The sequence below is a fragment of the Nomascus leucogenys genome, chromosome 14 (assembly GCF_006542625.1).
Source record: "Nomascus leucogenys isolate Asia chromosome 14, Asia_NLE_v1, whole genome shotgun sequence".
Taxonomy (NCBI): domain Eukaryota; kingdom Metazoa; phylum Chordata; class Mammalia; order Primates; family Hylobatidae; genus Nomascus; species Nomascus leucogenys.
In genome coordinates, this window is record NC_044394.1 from 69,694,634 (window position 1) to 69,714,745 (window position 20,112).

At 49.8% G+C, this 20,112-nt stretch overlaps 1 non-coding gene across 1 annotated transcript; it reads right to left on the minus strand.

Moving 5' to 3' along the window:
• Positions 1-209: 209 nt before the first annotated feature.
• LOC115838500 lies at positions 210-366 on the minus strand. Its single transcript, XR_004033518.1, has one exon. It is a non-coding gene; the product is annotated as a U1 spliceosomal RNA (small nuclear RNA).
• Between the last annotated feature and the right edge of the window lie 19,746 nt (positions 367-20,112).

A 20,112-nucleotide genomic window follows, 5' to 3' on the forward strand; every position in this document is an offset into this window, starting at 1 on the left:
CTGGCCCAGGGAAGCAGAATGGAACTGCCACAGCCCCCACCAACCCAGATCCACCCACTCCAGGGAACCGGCCCGGTGCCAGGGCTTTGCGCCTGGGGTGGCCTAACATTTCTGCCCAAACTTGGGCCAATTTGAGAAGGTGGAGGGTGAGGTGTTTGGGGAAGGAGTGTGTTCCTGTTGCTCGTTGCCATCACCACCTGGAGGAGGAGAATGGAGTCGATCCAATGGAGGACAAACTTTCTTTGTTTCTTTTCTTTTTTTCATTTGGGGAAAACACAGGGGTCTGCACCTCTGGGGTGCGATGGTGAGCCTCACACTGGGAAAACCACCTTCGTGATCATGGCATCTCCCCTGCCAGGTAAGTATGAGCATAAACTTTGTGTACCCCTCCCATTTTCCCTTTTCTTTACACATTTCCTTGTTTAAAGTTTTAAAATTTATTGTGATTGTAAAAATAAACATGTTTATTGTAGAAATTTTAGAATAAAATTTCTGCCCACAGGAAGCCTGTGTCCCTCAACCCTTCTCCCGGGCCAAGATCGGACTGTTTGAGGAAGATGGAAAAAGTGCTCTGTGAGCAGGATTATGAAATGACAGGGATGACGTGAGGGGCTTTCAAAACTCTGGGAAGGAAGATGCTCACGTGAATGGAAAGTAGAAAGAAGAGACTCAAAAGCACCTGTAATACATTCACTCATTCAGCAGATACTTAGGAGCAGCCCCCAGGTCCTGGGAATAGAAGGGTGGATGAGAGGGTCACCCAGATTCTCCTCGTTATAATAATAGCAATAGCTACTCCTCTAGGTCCTGGGAATAGAAGGGTGGATGAGAGGGTCACCCAGATTCTCCTCGTTATAATAATAGCAATAGCTACCCCTCTGGGTCCTTGTATGTGCCAGGTCTTTACTATGTGTTAAGCAATTTTCATTTATTATCTCCCTTGATCTGTACAAAACCCATGAGGGAGGATTCATATTAAAATCTCTATTTTACAGATGAGAAAACTGAGGCTTAGAATGGTGAAGGAGGTCACTGAAAGTCACACTGTGAGTTAAACTGCAAAGCTGTGAATGGAAAACCCCCTAAGGCCCTGCTCTTAGCTCCTCTTTGTTCCCTGTTGCAAAGAGGCATTCCCCCGGCAGCTGTGAGGTGGAAATCTCTGTCTTCAGGCTTGCGGCTGAGAAGTTTCCCAGAGACCAGAAGCTGGAGCCTTTGGAGACCCCACTCGGCTGAGGTCCCGGGACCACGAGGGGGCAGCAGAGGTCTGTTGCGCTGGCGGGAGGCTCTGTCCCCGGCTGACTGCAGGCTCTGGGCAGCTGTCCTGAGTTAAAACCTGAACCTCTGGTGGCCGAGAATAGCAAGGGGCTGTCATTCACGTGGGCACCTTCCTTCCCAGGGTTTCGAAAGCCCCTCACGTCATCCCTGTCATTTCATAATCCTGCTCACAGAGCACTTTTTCCATCTTCCTCAAACAGGTCCGATCTTGGCCCGGGAGAAGGGTTGAGGGACACAGGCTTCCTGCGGGCAGCGTGTTAGATGCTGGGCTGGTCACCGGGGCCACGGAGATTAAAAAAAAAAATCCTCTATAAAACCCAGGACTTGCCCCCAAGGGAGACTGGCACCTAAATAAGTAACCCAGGCACACAGTGCAAAGTGCAATAATAGACGGACACCTGAGATTCAGAGGCAGCACGAAGTGGGAGAAAGAGGGGCGGAATTAGAAGCCAGAGATTTGGCTTAAAGGTGACCCGAGGTGTGCAGCTGTCTGCAAATGCCATCCTTCATGTGAGCTGAGGCACAGGAAGAGTCTGAGAAGTCCGGTCTAGAGGGATGTTGGGTAAATGGTCCCAGGTTGAAAAATACTGGATGCTGAAGGAATGTCAAATGTTCTCGAAATTGTGAGGTTTGCCTCTGAGTCCCAGGCAGGGTGTGGGCTGGGATAGCTGAGGCAGGCCGAACCTAGGCTCAGGAAGATGGTGAGAGATTGTAAAAATAAACATGTTTATTGTAGAAATTTTAGCGGTGGGGTTAGGAGGTCGTTAGGAGGTCCAGGGTCAGGGTCAGTGGGCTTCAGGACCTGCCAAAGCCAGAGGGCATGAGAGCCAGCCTTGCCTACCCACTCCGGGCTGGGCCCACAGCTGCCATGACCCTTTGTCCCCAGGGGTGACAGGAGAGCTCGCACCAGCCCAGATGCTTCCTTCTCCAAAGACATGGACTGAGGGTCTCAGGCATATACCAGCCAGGATTATTCCAGTGGGATTCCAGCTCTCCTCCTAGCCATGTCCTTCCCGCAAAAGTTTGAAGTGGGTCTGGCTGGGTGAGGTAACTCCTTGACAAACTGGACTTATTTTTGGCTGATGACCTTGTGGTCCCTGAAGCTCTGTCCTCACCCAAGATTGGCACAGAGGGGAGTGGAGTTGGAAGGGGAAGTCCAGGCATGGCTGCGGCACTCCATTTGCCCCCAGCAGCCTGACGGTCTTCGCTTGTGCTCACCCCACAGGCATTGTGGACACAGGTGTGTCACCAAAGGGCCATGAGGCTCCTGTGTCACGTGGGACACCCCTGCCTTGCCAATCTTTAATTTATTATTATTATTATTATTATTATTCCGAGAAGGAGTTTTGCTCTTGTCACCCAGGCTGGAGTGCAGTGTCGTAATCTTGGCACTGCAACCTCCGCCTCCTGGGTTCAAGTGATTCTCCTGTCTCAGCCTCCTGAGTAGCTGAGATTACAGGTGCCCACCACCACGCCTGGTTAACTTTTGTATTTTTGGTAGAGACGGGTTTCACCAAGTTGGCCAGGCTGGTCTCGAACTTCTGACCTCAGGTGATCCACCTGCCTGGGCCTCCCAAAGTGCTGGGATTACAGGAGTGAGCCACTGCACCCGGCCATTAATTTTTTTCCCAGGCAATCTCCCTCTGGGCAGGTGAGTCCCAGTTTGCAGTGTCTGTCAGCCATCCTCAGACTTCTTCCCCTCAGCATGGCCAAGGGCAAGGGAGAGGGAAGGGACTCAGGCCAGGGCGTGACATACAGTGGCCCAACGTAGGAAAAACGTTTTTTTTTTTTTACCTCTCATTCATTTTCTTAACAGTTCACATGCCTTTCACCTTCTTTTTAGTGCCTCCTGGCAAGTTTTATCATTAAAAACAGTATTTTTCAATGACTTGCATTTCCATTTAAAGCGATTTGTGTGACTGGTTTATTTGCTTAGTCTTAAGGTGATGTCAGTGCAACAGGCACCATGGATTTAAGGATATATAATTTTTTCTTTTTTTGAGAAGCAAAAAACATGACCACATTAGATGTTAAAATGTTAAAATTAGATGTTAAATGTTAAAATATGGGGAAAATGCAGATCTTAGAATGAGGGAAATTATTGTTGGTAATTTTCATCCTCCCAAAAAACTTCGGAATAAAATTGGTTCTCCCTGAAGATGTGTGACATTTGTCCTTGGCTTCATGTCCCTATCCTGCAGTGTTGGGGGGCACAGGGTGAAGTCACGCTTGTTGTGAGCTGGCCCTGTATTTTCCCAGAGAGAATTCTTTCTGGCTACCCAGAATGTTCAAGGGCTGGAGTTCCAGTTAATTGAACCATTCTGGGTCAACAGCCGCTCTTGATAGATTTGAATTTTCAGCATTTGGAGTTAGAAATCTTTCTTAAGAATGTAATCTCATCAACAAGCATTCAGTGAGTACTGAATATGGACCTGTTTCTCTACTTTTATGTTGTCTCCAGAACATTCAGGGATCCTCATTCAAGCAGTTGACAATTTCATGGAGTTCCTCAAGGCCTTTGTAACTGACACCAGTTTTCTAGAACTGGAAATGAGAGAAGGGAGAGATGGGGCTGCATAAGACGATTCTGTGGGTGTGCTGTACCTTTTTGCCAAGCATTTTGTCACCTGTCATCTCATTTGTTTCTTACAACAACGCTGTGAGTATTATTACCAGGCTCTGACAGGTGAAGCAGCTTGCACGTTGCCTGGCACTATGTGTCTAGGTGGGTGTAGAAGGGAATTTCCTCCAGGCTCCCAGGCCTCCCTTTTCCTCATTAGGCTTCTTGGGTGGGGGAAACATCTGGGCAGCTTTGGTTTCATTGGTTTGTTCCAACAAAACTCGATTGCTTTTTTTTTTTTTTTTTGAGAGAGTCTCGCTCTGTCGCCCAGGCTGGAGTGCAGTGGCACTATCTTGGCTCACTGCAAGCTCCGCCTCCCGGGTTCATGCCATTCTCCCGCCTCAGCCTCCTGAGTAGCTGGGACTACAGGCGCCCACCACCATGCCCGGCTAATTTTTTTGTATTTTTAGTGACATGGGGGTTTCACTGTGTTAGCCAGGATGGTCTCGATCTTCTGACCTCATGATCCGCCTGCCTCGGCCTCCCAAAGTGCTGGGATTACAGGCATGAGCCACCGCGCCCGGCCTCGATTGCTTTTTTTTTTTTTTTTGCAACTTTTCCCCCACCCTGAAGACCAACCCCCATATAACTCCAAGATACAGAAGAGAGCGTGGGAAAGAGACCTCTGTGGCTTGGGGTTGCATGTGGGCCTATGATAAAGGCCTATGTAAGTAATATTCAACCAGTAACAATCAAACAGTTATTATTTGGCCCTGGCCAAATAGTTATAACTAATATTTGTTTGAGCCCCAGCTGTGTGCTCAGCACTGGGCAAAGAAGTGACTATGTGTCTACAGAGGACCCAGTCAGGCCTGCTCAGCCTGAGCTCTGCCAGGCCTCCTCGGCCTGCCCTGAGGTCCTCCTGGTCAGGGAGCTGGCTTCGTGGGCTGTGAGGCCATCTGCTAGCACAGTAGTGTTAGCTCGGTGGGGTGGCAGGGCTGCTGGAACCCCAGGATGGCACTGATGAATCTGTTTGGGGAGAGGGTGGGGCTCCTGGAGAGGACATTTCACAGAGGAGGTGACATTTTAGTGGTCCTCTGAAGAGTGAAAGGAATTTTCCAGGTGGACAGAGGGTGTTCCTGACAGAGCAAAACTTGAAGAACATAGAGGATGGGATGGGGTATGAAATTACACGTGTGTGCATGTGTGCATGAGAGAGAGAGAGAGAGAGAGAGATACTCCTATCTGCATTCATCTCTCTCTCCATGATCTCTGGCTTCCCCCTCAACACCCTTCCCCAGCACTCCTGGCCTAGCCCTGGGCTTGGTAGGCCTCTCCCTGCTTCCTCTGGGCTCAGAGTTTCTGCCCTTCCACCCAACAAGTGCTTCTCTGTTCCCTCAGCCTCTACTGGCTTTCAGTTTGTCCTTTGAAAAAAAGCTGCCTTTGAATTTGTTCTTCCAAAGCCTGCCCTATGCTCGGCCTCCAGAAGGACGGACACTTGATCCCATCCATGGCTGGCCACAGGGCGCGGCCTTCGGAGCAGCTGCAAGGATAGTGTTGACTCCAGATGGAAAGTGTCTGGAGAATTCTGACCTGACATCACACCACCACGAACTGCACAGGCAGTCAGTGATCTGGGGGTGCCCAGGTGAAGCTGTTCCCAGCCTGGCTTCTTGTCAAAAGCTGGCTTTGAGTTGGAGGCCAGAACAAAAGCGTGGCCCAGGGAGAGGCCAGCTTCTCTGAGAGCAGCCTGGAGGCAAACGGGCATCCTTCATGTATATTCCCTGTGACTTGAGCCCAGTGGAGGCCCTGCACTGACGGTACTAGCTGCAAGCGGGGCCCGGTATTGGCCTCTCTTGACTCTCCTGCCCACCCTGGGGCCTTGGCCATCTCTCCCCTCCCCGCTGGGCCTCCACTCCCAAAGGTTTTAAGTCCCCACATGTGGCCTCATGCAGCTCAGCCCTTTTGCCCTGCTGAGCCCTACTTAGCCAGGTGAAGAGCTGGGGTTATCCCAGCCACATGCCGGAGGATGAAAGGGGAGCGCCCGGCCACAGCTGACACCGGCACCCTGGGCCCCATCCCAGGACTCATCTTCAAGGCACCATCTGTCGCCTGTGTGGGCTAAGCAGGGACAGAGGGCTGGCACGGGGGCCCAGAGGGCAGAGCTAGGAGAGGAAGTCACAGGGACCTGCACAGTGGTTTTCACGAAGTCTCTGTGGCAAGTGAATCCTCTTTGGCTTCTCTTCTCCTGCCGCCATCACCCACCCCAGGCAAAATCTGGATCTGAGGCTGAAGAATAAAGAGTTAGACCTGGCCAGCTCCTAGCAGGCTGGCGTCAGCTTCCTGACATCTAAGAGCATCCCCTTCTGGGGAAGCCAGAGGGCACAGCCAGATGGTCTGTAGCCCAGGCAAGAATCCAGTTCCAGGCACCACAGCGGTCACTGCAGAATCATGAGACAGGAGCTGGACACTGGGCATTGGGCCACAGGACAGGCTGCCTGAGGTTGGCACCCTGCTGGCTCTCTGCCTCCTCCCTGGGTGCAGGCTATCCTCAGAGCACAGAGCTAGACACAGCGGGAGGCTCCCCTGGGTGGGAGCAAATCCCCAGCAGGCCAGGGCCTTTGGGACAGGGACACACTCACAGGGACGAGGGAGGAGGAAGGCTCTCTGCACTCTTGGTGTCTGTGCCCATCACCTGCCATTTTGGAAGAAGCTAGTGGGTTGGAGAGAAGAGAGAAGGGGAAGGTGAGGGGCTTTGGGGATTGGGAGAAAAAAGGAGTGGGAGGAAGGAGGAAAAAGAGAAAAGAGAATAATATAAAGAAGAGAGAGGAGGAGAAAGAAAAGGAGGAGAGGGGAGAGAAAGGGCTGGGCTACAGGTAACACAGACCCCAACATAACAGTGGCTCAAACAAAGAAGATGTAAGTTTCACTTAGATAACAATCATAAGTAGGAGGTCCAGGGCTGCTGTGGGAGCCCAGTACCCTTCTCTTTCCATTATTTTCAGGATGTCATCCTCATCCTCATGATCAAACATGTCCACCCCCAAACACAACAGTCTATTTCAAGCAGCAGGGTAGAGGAAGGGCACTGTACCCCACTTTATGGCCCAGCGCAGGAGCTGACACACCCCTTCCCCTGCCTCTCAATGGCCAGAATACACTCCCCATAGCTGCCCCCAACTGCAGGGGAGACTGGGAAATGCAGCCTTGGTTTCGAGCATCCATGTGTCCAGAATAAAAATCTCAATGCAAAAGGAGACAAGAGATATTGGGGCCGAGGAAAGTAGAGGAGAAGAGAAGCTCTTGGAAGGAGAAGAGGGAACAGGAAGGGAAGTGGGGTAGGCTCTCTGGAGCAGTTTGCGCCCTTGCCAGACCTGACCCCCAGCATGCCTGGCCCCCACTCCTGGGTGACTGGGTCCGAGGGGTCTATCATAAACAAGTTCCTTGAGGACCGGAAGCCCTTCCCTTTCCCCAGAGATCAATGAACCTGCCACTGGGTGCCAGACCTGAAGTGGCTCTGGATTCCTTGGTGAAGGTCTCTGGAAAAAGATCTGCATCTAACAAAAGGAAAGAAGACAAAGTGCGGGGTTCTACTTTCCTACTTAGCCAAGAAGAGGCTCCAGACAGCCTTGTGATCCTGAAGAAGGACGTGATAAGTCATATTGAGTCATATTCTCGCAGGATGCCAGGAAAGGACTTGTCTGGTTTTCTTCAAGGTATATAAAGGAACATAAAACTATCTTGATATGTGGGACTATCTCACATATCAATTAGTTTGCACTGGGCTACCCATAACAGAAAACCCAATTAGAATGTTCAGTAAGATCATTTGTTATCACTCAAAACAAGAAGTCCAGAGGAGGGTAGTTCCAGGATCAGTTAACCCAATAGCTCCATGATGTCTGGGCTCTGGCTCCATCTCCTAGAAATTCTCATAGTTTTTCCTTTGGGTTGTCATGTGGCAGCCTGACCTACAAGCATTATGTCCTTCTAAAATTGCTTTCAAAGGAAGTATTCTCCCCGCCACTGTCATTTAATCTGGAAGGAAAACCTTTTCCAGAACCTCTCCACCAGAATTCCCCTTATCTTGGCCAAACTGTGTCACAATTGCTGGCAAAAGCAAATGAGATTACCCCTTCCCATGGGAGGGATTGTTTAGGACAATCCTGATTCATGATGGAGGAGCCACCTTCTCTGAGCCCACTGCAGCTGGAACCTGAACAAAGACAAATTCTGTTATCAAAATCATAGGAGGCAATGATTGTTGGTTTGGCCAAGAGCAGACATTAACAATCAATCTTAACTCTCTCAGACAATCATTACAAATCAAACAAAGTTGGCACATGAGATAAAGCATATGTATTATCTCAGTCTTAGATAATGGGAAGTAAGGAAGCCGTAATTCAAGGCATCTTTAGTGACCCAGTTATCTTGTCATTGTCTCATGGAGTGCTTTTAAATTTGTCTACAGACAGAGTGCGGTGACTCACACTTGAAATCCCAACACTTTGGGAGGCTGAGGCAGGAGGATCACTTGAGGCCAAGAGTTTGAGACCAGCTTGGATAACATAGCAAGACACTATCTCTACAAAAAAAAAAAAAAAAAAAAATTTAAAAAATAGCTGGGCATGGTGTTGTACGCCTGTGGTCCCTGCTACTTGGGAGGCTGAGGTGGGGGGATCACTTGAGCTCAGGAGTTTGAGGCTGCAGTGAGCTATGACCGCGCCACTGCACTCCAGCTTGGGCAACAGAACAAGACTCTGTCTCTATAAACAAAAAATAAATAACATTTTTAAAAATTAAAAAAATATGTCCACAAATTCTTTGACATTCCTCTCTACAAAAGGTGGCAGCTAATTCCCCTCCTCTTGAATATGGGCTGGACTAGTGATTCATTTCTAAGGAATAGAAAGTAGCAGAATGATGCTGTATGAATTTTGAGACTATGTCCTAAAAGGCAGGGTAGCCTTCACCCCGTTCTTTCTTGGACCACTTGCTGTGAGGGAGGCCAGCCACCATGCCATGAGGAAGCTCCAGCAGTCCTGTGAAAAGACCACATGAGGAGGAACTGAGATCTCAGTTCCCGGCAACAGCCATGTGAAGGAGCCATTTGGAAGTGGATTTCCAGCCCCAGGCAAGCCTTCTGATGACTGTAGCACTGGCTGACATCTTGACTGCAACCCCATGAGACACCCCATGCCAGAACCCCCAGCTAAACCACTTGCAAATTCCCTTCCCACAGAAACTCTAAGATGATAAGTGTTTGTTGTTTGGAGCCACCAAGTTTTGGGGTAATTTATTGTGCAGCCAGGGCTCACACTGTCACTAGGGTGAGGCAAATGGCACAACATTTAAGAAGATGCTCCCTTTCAGGGCTATGACAGTTCAGGGTCCACACATGACCCCGAGAAGGAATGTCTTCTTAAATTCTGTGCCCTAGGCTCCTCGCTTGCCTCACCCCCGCCCCAACCCTGTGTCTAGCAGCAGATATACCTCCACGGCCCTTTTCCTTCTTCCCAACATTCTCCAGCTTGTGTTGGGAATCCTGCAGTTCATCTTTTTCCTCTTTCTCCTCTTGAGACAGAGTCTTGCTCTGCTGTCCAGGCTGGAGTGCAGTGGTGCAATTATGGCTCAGTGTAGCCTTGACCTCCTGAGCTCAAGGGATCCTCCCACCTCAGCCTCCTGAGTAGCTGGGACTACAGGCGTATGCCACTATGCCCAGCTATTTTATTTTATTTTATTTTATTTTTTGTAGAGACAGCATCTTGCTATGTTGCCCAGGCTGGTTTTGAACCCCCAGGCTGGAGCAATTCTCCTGGATCCCAAAGTGCTGAGATTACAGGCAAGAGCCACTGCGCCTGGCTTTCATGCAGTTCTGAAGAAATTGGCTTCAGAACTGCATGGTTCTGGTTCCAAGGTGGAGCATGTGACTACGCCAGTCAGCACATTCCATTACCCTTTGGTCACAGTGATTGGATCAGTGTGGCATGTGGCCCAGTCCTGTCCAATCAGAGTAAGTGGTGTCAGGCTTTATTGCTAGCAACATGGGGACAAATATGAACCCACTTTTCTGATGTTAGCAAGATAAGTGAAACTGTGCAGACTTCTGGCAGCCTTTTTGGGACCTCCAAGGGGACCCAGTTTGGGGATAAAACTGATATCGGGAAACAGAGAAACTGGGTCCTTGGTGACATTGTTCAGCTGTTAGATTAACCTGAAGCCAGCCTCATCGCTGGACTTTTCAGTCCAGCAAGGTAAAAATTTCCCTTTTAAAATTTAAACCAGTGTGAGTCTGGTTTTCTGTTACAGGCAAAGGAAAGCACAAATGTGATGTTAAACACACGGAGGAGACCCCACATCAGTCACTCCCGCAGATGCTGCCAAGGATCCAGCTGCTCCACACTGTGCCGAGTGCATATCCAGATGTTCTGTCAAAGTGCTCTTGTTTCAGCCAGATGTTTAGTATCTTGTAGATGGAAGGTTAACTTGATTTAGTGCTTAAACGCAAACATCCTTCCCTCTCTCTCACCCACTCCCTAGGCCTGGTATCTGCCCACTCATAGCCCCTGCCATGTGGCTGTGCCCCATCCACATCCTGGGGCAGGCGCTATGTTTTGCGTCTTTTAATAGCACCCCCTTGCTTGTCCTCATCCTCTCTAGCCATTTGGGTCAGGGATTGGGATCCAGCCCAGAGAGCCAGTCTAGAAGCAATAACGGATGTGTAGCTTGGCATGAAGGGATGCGCTGGGGCAGTCAGAGTCTTTCTTTGTCTCTCTGAAGTAAGAGATCTTGAAGAATGAGGCAGTTACAGGTAAAGCCACAAAGCAGAGATAGGCCCTAGAAGAACGTCAGGCAAGTGGAAATGACGTGGAAGCGGAGATGAGGAGCAGGTGATGGCTACAAGGAAAGAAGAGCTATCCTAGAGTCCGGGGAAAGAACAAGAAGAGGATGGAGCAGATTCACAGAGGGAAGCAGACTACCCTGAGAGAGGGGATGAGCCACTGAGAAGGAGATAGAGAGCAATCAGACAGGGCAGGCTAGGTTCTGCTGTGGAAACAACCCCAAATATCAGGGGCTAAGCCCAACAAGAGTTTCTTCTTGACCACGCATGACCTGTCCATCACAGGTCAGCAGGGAAGGCTCTGTGCACCATAATCACATGGGAACATAGGCTGATAGAGGCTCACGCGTGCTTCCACAGTTGCAGAGGCAGGTGAAGGAAGTTTGGCCAATTGTACATTGGCCCTTAAGGCTTCTGTCTAGAGTGACACATGCCCCTTCTGCTTACAATTCATTGACTAAAGCAAATCTCATGGCTGTGCCTCATTTTAAAGATTGAGGAGTCGTGCAATGCTACTGTCTGTGTGGAAAGAGGAGAAACGGGAATATCTGTGACCAGCTTTATTGACTGCCACAGAGTTGGGAGCTGGTCCCTAGAGCTGCCTCAGATTCCACAGGTTAAAATTTCATGTGGCCCTGCCATCCTGTGATCCTGGTTTATACTGACACAATGTTCCTCTTACCCCACACATGCTTCGCAGTGCCCACCATCCTCCACATACATTTGTGTATTTCTTGCAGCTTAAGACATCCCTCCATAGACTTCTTCCTTCTTTTGAATGCTCCTTTCCCAACCGGGGGCTCCCCCCTTCAAACGGTCTAATGCGGCACAAATTCCTTTGTGTCTCTGTTTTACAGCAAGGTGGGAGGATCTACAAACCCTTTTACTGGGGAATATCGGAGAAGACTGCCAGAAATTCTACTTGTACACATAAAGACCTTGTAGGTTCCCCTGGCAGACATTATTAATAATACAAATCTATATGGTATTCTAGTGCTCACTATTTGCTAAGTACTGTGCTAAGAACTTTGAATTATCTCATTTAAAATACTTTTGCCTGGGTGCAGTGGCTCATGCCTGTAATCCCAGCACTTTGGAATGCAGAGGTAGGAGGATCGCTTGAGGCCAGGAGTTTGAGATCAGCCTGGGCAATATAGCAAGACCCCCATCTCTAAAAAAAATTAAAATATTAGCCAGGTGTGGTGGTGTGCACCTGTAGTCCCAGCTACTTGGGAGGCTGCAGTGGAAGGATCACTTGAGCTCACGAGTTGGAGGTTGCAGTGAGCTGTGATTGTGCCACTGTGCTATAGCCTGGGTGACAGAAGGATACCCTAACTCTAAAAGAAGAAAAATAAAATAAAATCCTTAAAACCTCACTTTGCAGATGAAGATGCTATGGCATAGAGAGGTAAGCAACTCTCTCGGTGCACCTCATATTCCAGTACACACCCAAGAGAGATGGTGGGGTTTTGGGGCTGATGGACCAGCCCTGGAGACTGAGGTTAATCTCTGGGGAGAGAAGTAAAAGGAAGGAGGCTGCTTCAGGTGGACAGAGCTTACCTCCAAGGAAGAGACAACCTGGGATCCAGGAGAAACACACTTAATGGGGCAGAGTGTGGTGTCCTTCAGATGCACTTGGCCCAGACTCAAGTTATTCGAGAAGACTGAGAAACAGAAAAGAAGCTGTCTCTGTTTGAGCACGTATAGTGCCCAAACTGTGGTCTCTAAGTATCTTTTCTCAGTGAAGGGAACCAAGGCTTCTTGGAGAATTGCCTGTTTCCTGGTCTGGAGCAACAAATACACAAAACGCGCCCAGAACATCCTGAACCAGAAAGCAAGAAAGTGATCAAACACCACGAGGGGCATGTCAAAAGGACTCAAGTGCCAACTTGAAGGAGCTCCCACTGGATAAAATGGGATTATTTGTGCATCCCAAAACAAACCAAAACAAACATACAAAAATCCTGCAATGAACTGAAACACATCAAATATTGTAAAATCCAATAATTCAAAATGACAATAAAAAAGAACCAAGTCACTATTCTGAGAACTGATCAATTAAGGAAACATGTTTTTTTAAAAACCATCTTTGGGGCCTCCCAGATACACAGTGAATTTGAGGGTTAGTTGGAAGGCACCCCATGTTCTCCCCAAGATTATTTTTCTGGCTTTCTCCAGGCCTGAATTTCCACCATTAGAGGCTCATTTCTTTGGGTTTACAAAGTTTCGGAATCAAAGTCAAAATACCCTTGGGAAAGGTTTGTTGACTACTCTCCTTGAAGATTGTTGTAAAGGAAAAGTGGAAAGTCCTATGGTTCCTAGGGTCTGGACAGATAGGGGTACAGCCAGAGAAGAGGAGCCAGGAAGGTCAAAGGATTTCGCAACATCAGCTCGGGCAGGGATTCTTCAACTTGAATGTGCAGGAGAATCCCATGGCTGGCCATCTGAAGTTCAGCTCCTCAGTGGCCCAATCACATGGATTCTGATCCAGCAGGTAGGAAGAATGGCAGAAAGGTACATTTTATTACGTACCCCAGGTGATTAGGACACAGGCGGTTCTGCCATCGCCCTCTGGGGGACACTGGATCTTCCTTCTTGGACTGTGTACCTTCCTGCTTCAGAGCCCCTGACCATCAAGCTGAGCACCTACAGCCACTGCAGACTCCATCAGGCCCTCTCTCTGGGATCTCTTCGGTACTGCCAGCTCCCTTAAAGGTGCCAGGCTCCTCCCTGTATGGAGAAGCTGGCACCATAGAGAAGCCACCCAGCCACACGGGTCCTGGTGCCAGCTCTGAGCTGCCTGCTCTTGCCCTGTCTCACGGCTTCCCAAGCTGACGGACCTGCTCTGCTTCTTGTGTGACTGCCCACTCACTCCTGGCCTGATGCTTGACAACACGTCTGGGACTCTTGCTGGGCCGAGGACCCTACATCTCAGCCCAGGTCCCACGTGCTCTCAGTCCTGGGATCCCTGCCTCCTTCTCCATGCCACCTCCCAGCGTCTTGTTCCTGGGCAGGATGTGCTTTGCAGCCCTGCTCCTCAGCTCTGTGACCCAGCCAGATTGGTAGTCATCTGCCCTCACTCTGGGGTCAGCTAACCACCTCTGTGTCCTCCTCCCCACCCTGCCACCTCAGCTAGTCCCTTCCACCTCCATGGACCTCCCCTGGGGCCTCCCTCCCCACATCACAACCCTCCCTTGCTGAGATGAGCCCCACATCCCACGAGCTCATCCTTTCTTAGCAATGCTCCTCAGACCACCTCCTCCCCATGGACTGAGCCCCAGCTGGGGGCTGACCTTCAGCATCACACGCCTGGCCCTTGACTCACAGCTCCCCTGTTCTGACACCCGGCCTTTGCCTGACCCTATGGGCAGGCCTGGGCGCCAGCCTTGCCCCCCCGGCTGGCCCGTCCCCCTGCCGCCTGAGCCTGGGTTATGACATCTTTCCATTGAGCAGCTCTTATTTTGAGAAGGCAAACACGGCGGCGCCCACAGGCATGTGCACACGCACACACATACCCTGTCCATCCCCGGACGCCTTGTGCACTGGGGTTAAAATCTGGCTGGCCATGTTTATTTTTCTTCCTCTAATTTCCCCTTTGGAACAAACAACAGTCCTGTAACCCCGACCACCCTCCCCTTTCAGATCTGTGTTCTCCCACCACCCTTCTCCCGGGTCCTCCCCTTGCAGCTGTGAATGAGAACAGAGTAAGTCTTTTAGCGGGAGGCAGCAGCCTGAATGAATTGATCACAGCCTCAAAGCCAGCAGGACAGGGGGATGGTGAGCATGTGTGTTTGCTTCTTAAACGCTCTTTGCACACCCCGAAGCTTCTATTTTTCCATGTGACTTGGAGCAAATACCTTCCCCTAGCCCTCCATCCTTTTAAAATTTATTTCATTTCATTTTTGCTCCCATGCATTTTGTTTTCTGTTTTCTACAAGGGAGCCCGAATCAGGGCCTCAGAAAAACAAGGCCGAGCTGCCAACTGGAAATGTTTGCTCTGGGGGCGAGTTCAGAGGCTGGCGTCAGGCGGGGCAAGATCCGTGCCAGTGGAATGTGATTTGGGGAGGAAGCTGCAGGTCACTCAATCGCTGGCAGCCGGCCCGGGAGCAACTGGATGCTTTCTGGGCTGTGTGTGTGTGTGTGTGTGTGGTGTGTGTGTGTGTGTGTAGACTTTTTTCCCTCATGCAAACAGAGCTCTGGAGATGTGGAGACAGAAGCATTAGGAACAAACGAGACAGGGGGTTGGAAAATCAGGGGATCTGGGGGAATAAGGTGGGCCGGGGCAGGGAGAGGGTGCCAGGAGCTTGTGCAGCCATGTTATTCAGCACGCGCTGTGTGTTCAGCTCTGAGCTGGGAGCTTGCAGGAGCAAGGAGGGCTGCAAACCACATCAGCCCCCAGTGATCTGTGGGTTCTTTGGAGAAACAAGGCTTTCAGTATAGAACACTGGCAGGTGAGCCTGGAAGTTCCCCAGAGTGGAGTGTGTTCCTCTGGGCTGAGTGTGTCCAGGGAAGGCTTTCTGAAGGAGGTGTGATAGGATCAGAGCCCTGAAGCATGTACGGTACTGCACTGAGAGGAGAGGAGAGACGTTCAAGCTGCAGTTATTAGCTACCATGTGCCAAGCCCTGTGCTCAGCCCTTTACATTGATAATCTCCCTTTAATCCTCACAACAACCCCTATGAAGGCCAGTAATCTTTCTATCCTAGCTTTGCAAACAAGGAAACTGAGGCCCAGTGAGATCAATGAACTCAGCCAAGCTCCCAGCTTGTAAGTGGTGAGCCAGGGGTCAACTCAGGACCATCCCTGTCCAAAGCTGGGGTCTGTCCATCACTGCTGAGGGCCACTTTTCACTTAGCCGAGCTCCTTGTGGAAGGGCTTGTTTTCCTTGCCCCACTCAAAAGAGGATTGTTGAATTCAAGATACGGAATGTTGGGGACCTAAGATGCCAGGGTAGACTTCCAGGAGGCAGTGTGACAAACGCTCAGAGGCCAGAGAGATAAACTACCTTGTTTCCTTGCTCCCAGGAGGTAGTGGCTGGGACCCTTGGCAGTCACCCCAGGGTTCATATCAGGTCAGCCCTCTCCTGCAGCCTATCCCCCTTACCAATGACCCACGCCCCCCTCACACTCCCCCACAGACCCCCATCACGTGTCAAGTTCTTTGCCACCCCAAAGTGAAGGTCCACCCACTTCTGGGAGTCCTCAGAAGTTATCTGTATTGTTCTGAGTCACACACGAAACTCAGTGAACCACACAGAATGGATTTTCCCCAGGCAGCCACCACAACCTTGGAGATGGAATCAGGAGACCTGAGCCAATTGAGTGGGGGGCAATTGGTTAAAGTCAACAGTCTACCTCTTGTGTGATATCAAGTGAGCCATTTCCATTCTTGAGCCTCAGTTTCCTCAGCTTTAAAATGAGGAGTGGCCTGAATGGTTTTTGAGCTGTCACAGATGGAAGGAGAGGCTCTAAGGCAGTGGAACTATCTGCAGGTGTTGGAAGGGTCAGTCAGGAAGACTTTCTCAAGGTGTTCAGCCCACTGCAGAAGGATTCTCTGCCAGAGGAAGCAGGGTCTGTCACGGGCTCAAGAGGGGAAAGGAAAGAAGCCAGGCTGGAAGGGCAGGAGGAGATGATGGTGAGGGAGGCAGAGTCCTGGCCAGGGTGGTTAGAACAGCTTGGCTCAAGCTTGTCTGGTAGTAATCAGACGGCCAGTGATCCATCTGATTAGAACAACTTTGTTGACCACGTGGGAGTTCTATTGTCTTGAGCTCAGATAGTTGGTTAGTCTCCCCCATGAACTCTTTTTGACCAAACTGAGCACTAATGTTAGGTAGACACTGGCTTGGGGCTTACCTGGGCCTGATACATCACCTACATTGGTTGAACTGACCAGTCGATTCCACAAGACAACTAATTTTACCGATTATTTCCAGGAAACAGGCAGTTTATAGCATTAACTAAAATCAGCAGTTGTTTTGGCTTTTTGGAGACAGTCTTCGGATCTGACATCTTCAGTCCTCAGAGACATTGAGGCTACCTGCCACTGACCGACAGTAGTCAGATTCCTGAGAAGACTGGGAAAAACCCTACCAACAATGGGCATCAGGACTCAGTCTCTCTCATCAAAAAAAAAAACAAAACAAAAACAAACAAACAAAAGGCAGGATCGAATTAGACCAGGAGTGGCAAACACATGGTGTGAATCCTGCCACTCCTTTTCTTTCATCCATGGCAGACATTGCTAATCAATTATAGCACTCATTCCCAAAGGGACCCAGATGCAGCCTCAGGATCCTTTTCAACACAGAGCTTCGGGCAGCCTCTACCAATCAATTAGATTTGGCACGCGTGATAAAAAGCGTTTGTCCTCTGGACTAGATGATCTCCAAGCCTCTCTCCAGCTGTGCTGATCTAGAATTGCAACTGATTAGGCATCTTGAGGACTCAGCCTGGGGACCACCAGGTCTACAGCTGTCCCTGGAGCATCCAGGTCTGTGGGGCTGCCCTCGAGCTGGTGCCTTATTAATTTTCCTCACTGCTAATAAATGTGCATTGCGTCAGCTCTGTTCTGCCCCCTCATGTTCTCTGGCTGCTGCCATCAGTGGGGACTTTTTCAGAGAGCTGCAAAAATAGTTTGTTGTTGTTGTTGTTTGAGGAGCCTACATAGAAGCAGCAGCCAAGGCTTTTTTGCTTCCTTTCTTTTCTGAGGGAATGGGGAAATGCGGAGGGAAGACCTCACAATGAAGGAATGTGCTCCTTGGGGAACTGAAAGTTGTTTTCCTCAAAGAAGAAGAAGATGAAGAAGAAGTCAGCACACTCTAAATTCACATCTAGCCGCAAAGCGCATCTGCGGGGATTGCTAACAGCTCCCAGGAGATCACTGGCTCAAGCCAAGCCTCGTTAGGCTGTTGACAACTAGGTCCTGATGAGCAGAGCCCTAATGAGCAGCTTGCTCACCGCCTGCCCTCCCGGCTGGTCCCTCGTTGGTGTTCATTGGGCTCATCGAGGCCCTGGGAGACAGTTTTTCTTGCCTGCGATGGATGTTAGGCATGCAGGGGAGCTCACTTTCTCATGGGTGAATGTTTCACTTTTCCCCACTGCTGTGCTCTGGGGTTTTTAAGAGGCTCAAGACAAATCCTAAGACACTAGGGATGGGAAGAGCTTGAGATCTGTGGGTTCCACCTCCCCCTCACTTTTCTCCATTTACAGATGAAGAGGCTGAGGCTTGCGGTGGCGGTGGGGTGGGGGGGCAGATAGGGAACAGAGGAGGCAGATGCCGAAGGGTACCAAGCTGGTCCTGGGAAGAGAATGCATCTCTCAACTTCCAGACCACTAAGTCAGAGCTGCAGAAAACTCAGATCGTGTCCAGCCCAGAGCTTCTTGAACTTGAGTAACATATCCCCTTGTCCCAAAAGGAAACACATTGTCCCGGAACCCTAAGATCAGAATTATGCTCTTGTACTTTATGTTTTTAATTCTTATATAACCATAAACCCAAAACAAATTAATAAATGAATATAAGCAAAACTACAAAGGTGATCAACATTCACATTAACAAACAGGTTAATATGATGAATAATATTGTTTTGCAGAAAACAGAATCTCACAGGGCACAGGAGAGGAGCAAAGCACCAGCAGGGGACCCTAACCTTCTTCCCGCATCCATCAGAGCCTTCAGAATGAGGAATCTGGGGGACAGGAGGATGTCAGGGGGAGGGAAGAGGAGCAAGAGAAGGCAGGGACAAGTCAGATGCCAGGCAGAGGAAGCCGAGAGCCTGGAGACTTGGCTGCTCCAGGGCAGCGCGCTTATCCTCTTGGGGCTGACCATGTTTCTTCCTTAGGCAGGGCTCCCTGAGGCTGAAATCATCACTAACAGACCCTCGACGGTCAGGACAGTGTCATGTCACCTGCCAGTGGGAACCACACTGGGCTCTGCCCAAACCCAAGCACTGCTCCTACCTGCCACTTCCTGTCTCCTTCAAGCGAGGACACAGAACAAGCACACTGCACAAGTAAAGCATAGAGCATGTCATAAGGTGAAATGGCTGGTGGCTCCAGCTGGAAACGGGTGGTAAGGTGAGGCCTCGGTGACCAAGTGACATAATGGCAAAGGTTTGGAGGAGGAGAGGAAGTAAGCCATAGGCATTTCTCAGGGAGGTGGTCTGCCTGGCCAAATCCCACCATCTTTTCAGCCTGGTTTAAATGCCTCTTCTTCCAGGAAGTCCCCCAGAGCTGTTTGGCTACACTTTGAATTCCTACAGCTTTTTCCTTAGTGTCTATCACTTCGTACTGGTTCAGACTTGGATTATATTTCCTACTGGACTCAGAGCTCCTTGAGGTGGGCACTGTGTCTCCTCTTACTAGAATGTCAGCTCCACAGGGTAGAGGTTTTGCTCTATTCACTGCTGCATAGCCCCAGCCTTAGCAGGTGGTCTACAGAGGGTAGCGAAGGGTTATGGTGGATAAAGGAAGGGATGGGGATGGTCTCTTTGCAGGACGTGAGCTCTTGATGGCAGAAACCTCACCAAACTTATCTTTCTTTCTTTTTTTTTCTTTTGAGATGAAGTCTCGCTCTGTCGCCCAGGCTGGAGGACAATGGCATGATCTCGGCTCACTGCAACCTCCGCCTCCCAGGTTCAAGCGATTCTCTTGCCTCAGACTTCCAAGTACCTGGGATTATAGGTGCATGCCACCACAACTGGCTAATTTTTTGTATTTTTGGTAGAGACAGGGTTTCGCCATGTTGGCCAGGCTGGTCTCAGACTCCTGGCCTCAAGGGATCCACCTGCCTCAGCTTCTCAAAGTGCTGGGATTACAGGAGTGCGCCACTGTGCCCAGTCACCAAACTTATCTTTCTAACCAGCCCCATTACAGTGCCCGGCTCAGCTCAAGATCTGTCCAGCGTAAGAATGACTGTTGACTTGAATCCATTGCTCCCAACTCAATTGGTCAGGTTGGGGAACCCAATGCCAGAGAAAAGATTGTGGATTCAAGACAACCACAAGTTCTTGGCAGTCAGGGCGGCTACGCCTTTGACATGACCAACCTGTCTCTGGATCCACTGTTTTTTTTTTTGGTCAAAGCAGCTGACTAAATAGCTGAGCAGGTCTTGGTCCAAACAGAGGAGTGGGCCTTCATTCACTCAGTAAGTACTTATTGAGTGTCTACTGTGTACTAGGGATGGTTCTAGCAGCTGGGATATAGCAGTAAACAAGGCAGGCAAAAATCCCTGCCCTCGTGGAACTGACCTATAGTGTATGGGAGACAGAAACCAAGCAACCAGTGATATCTATAGTATGGCAGATGATGGTAAATGCCATTGAAAATAAAGCAAGGAAGAGGTAGATAATACTGAAGGGGAAAGGGTACAAACTTCATAGAGGGTGATTAGGGACAGCCTCACTGAGAAGGGGACATAGAAACACCAGAAAGGGGTGA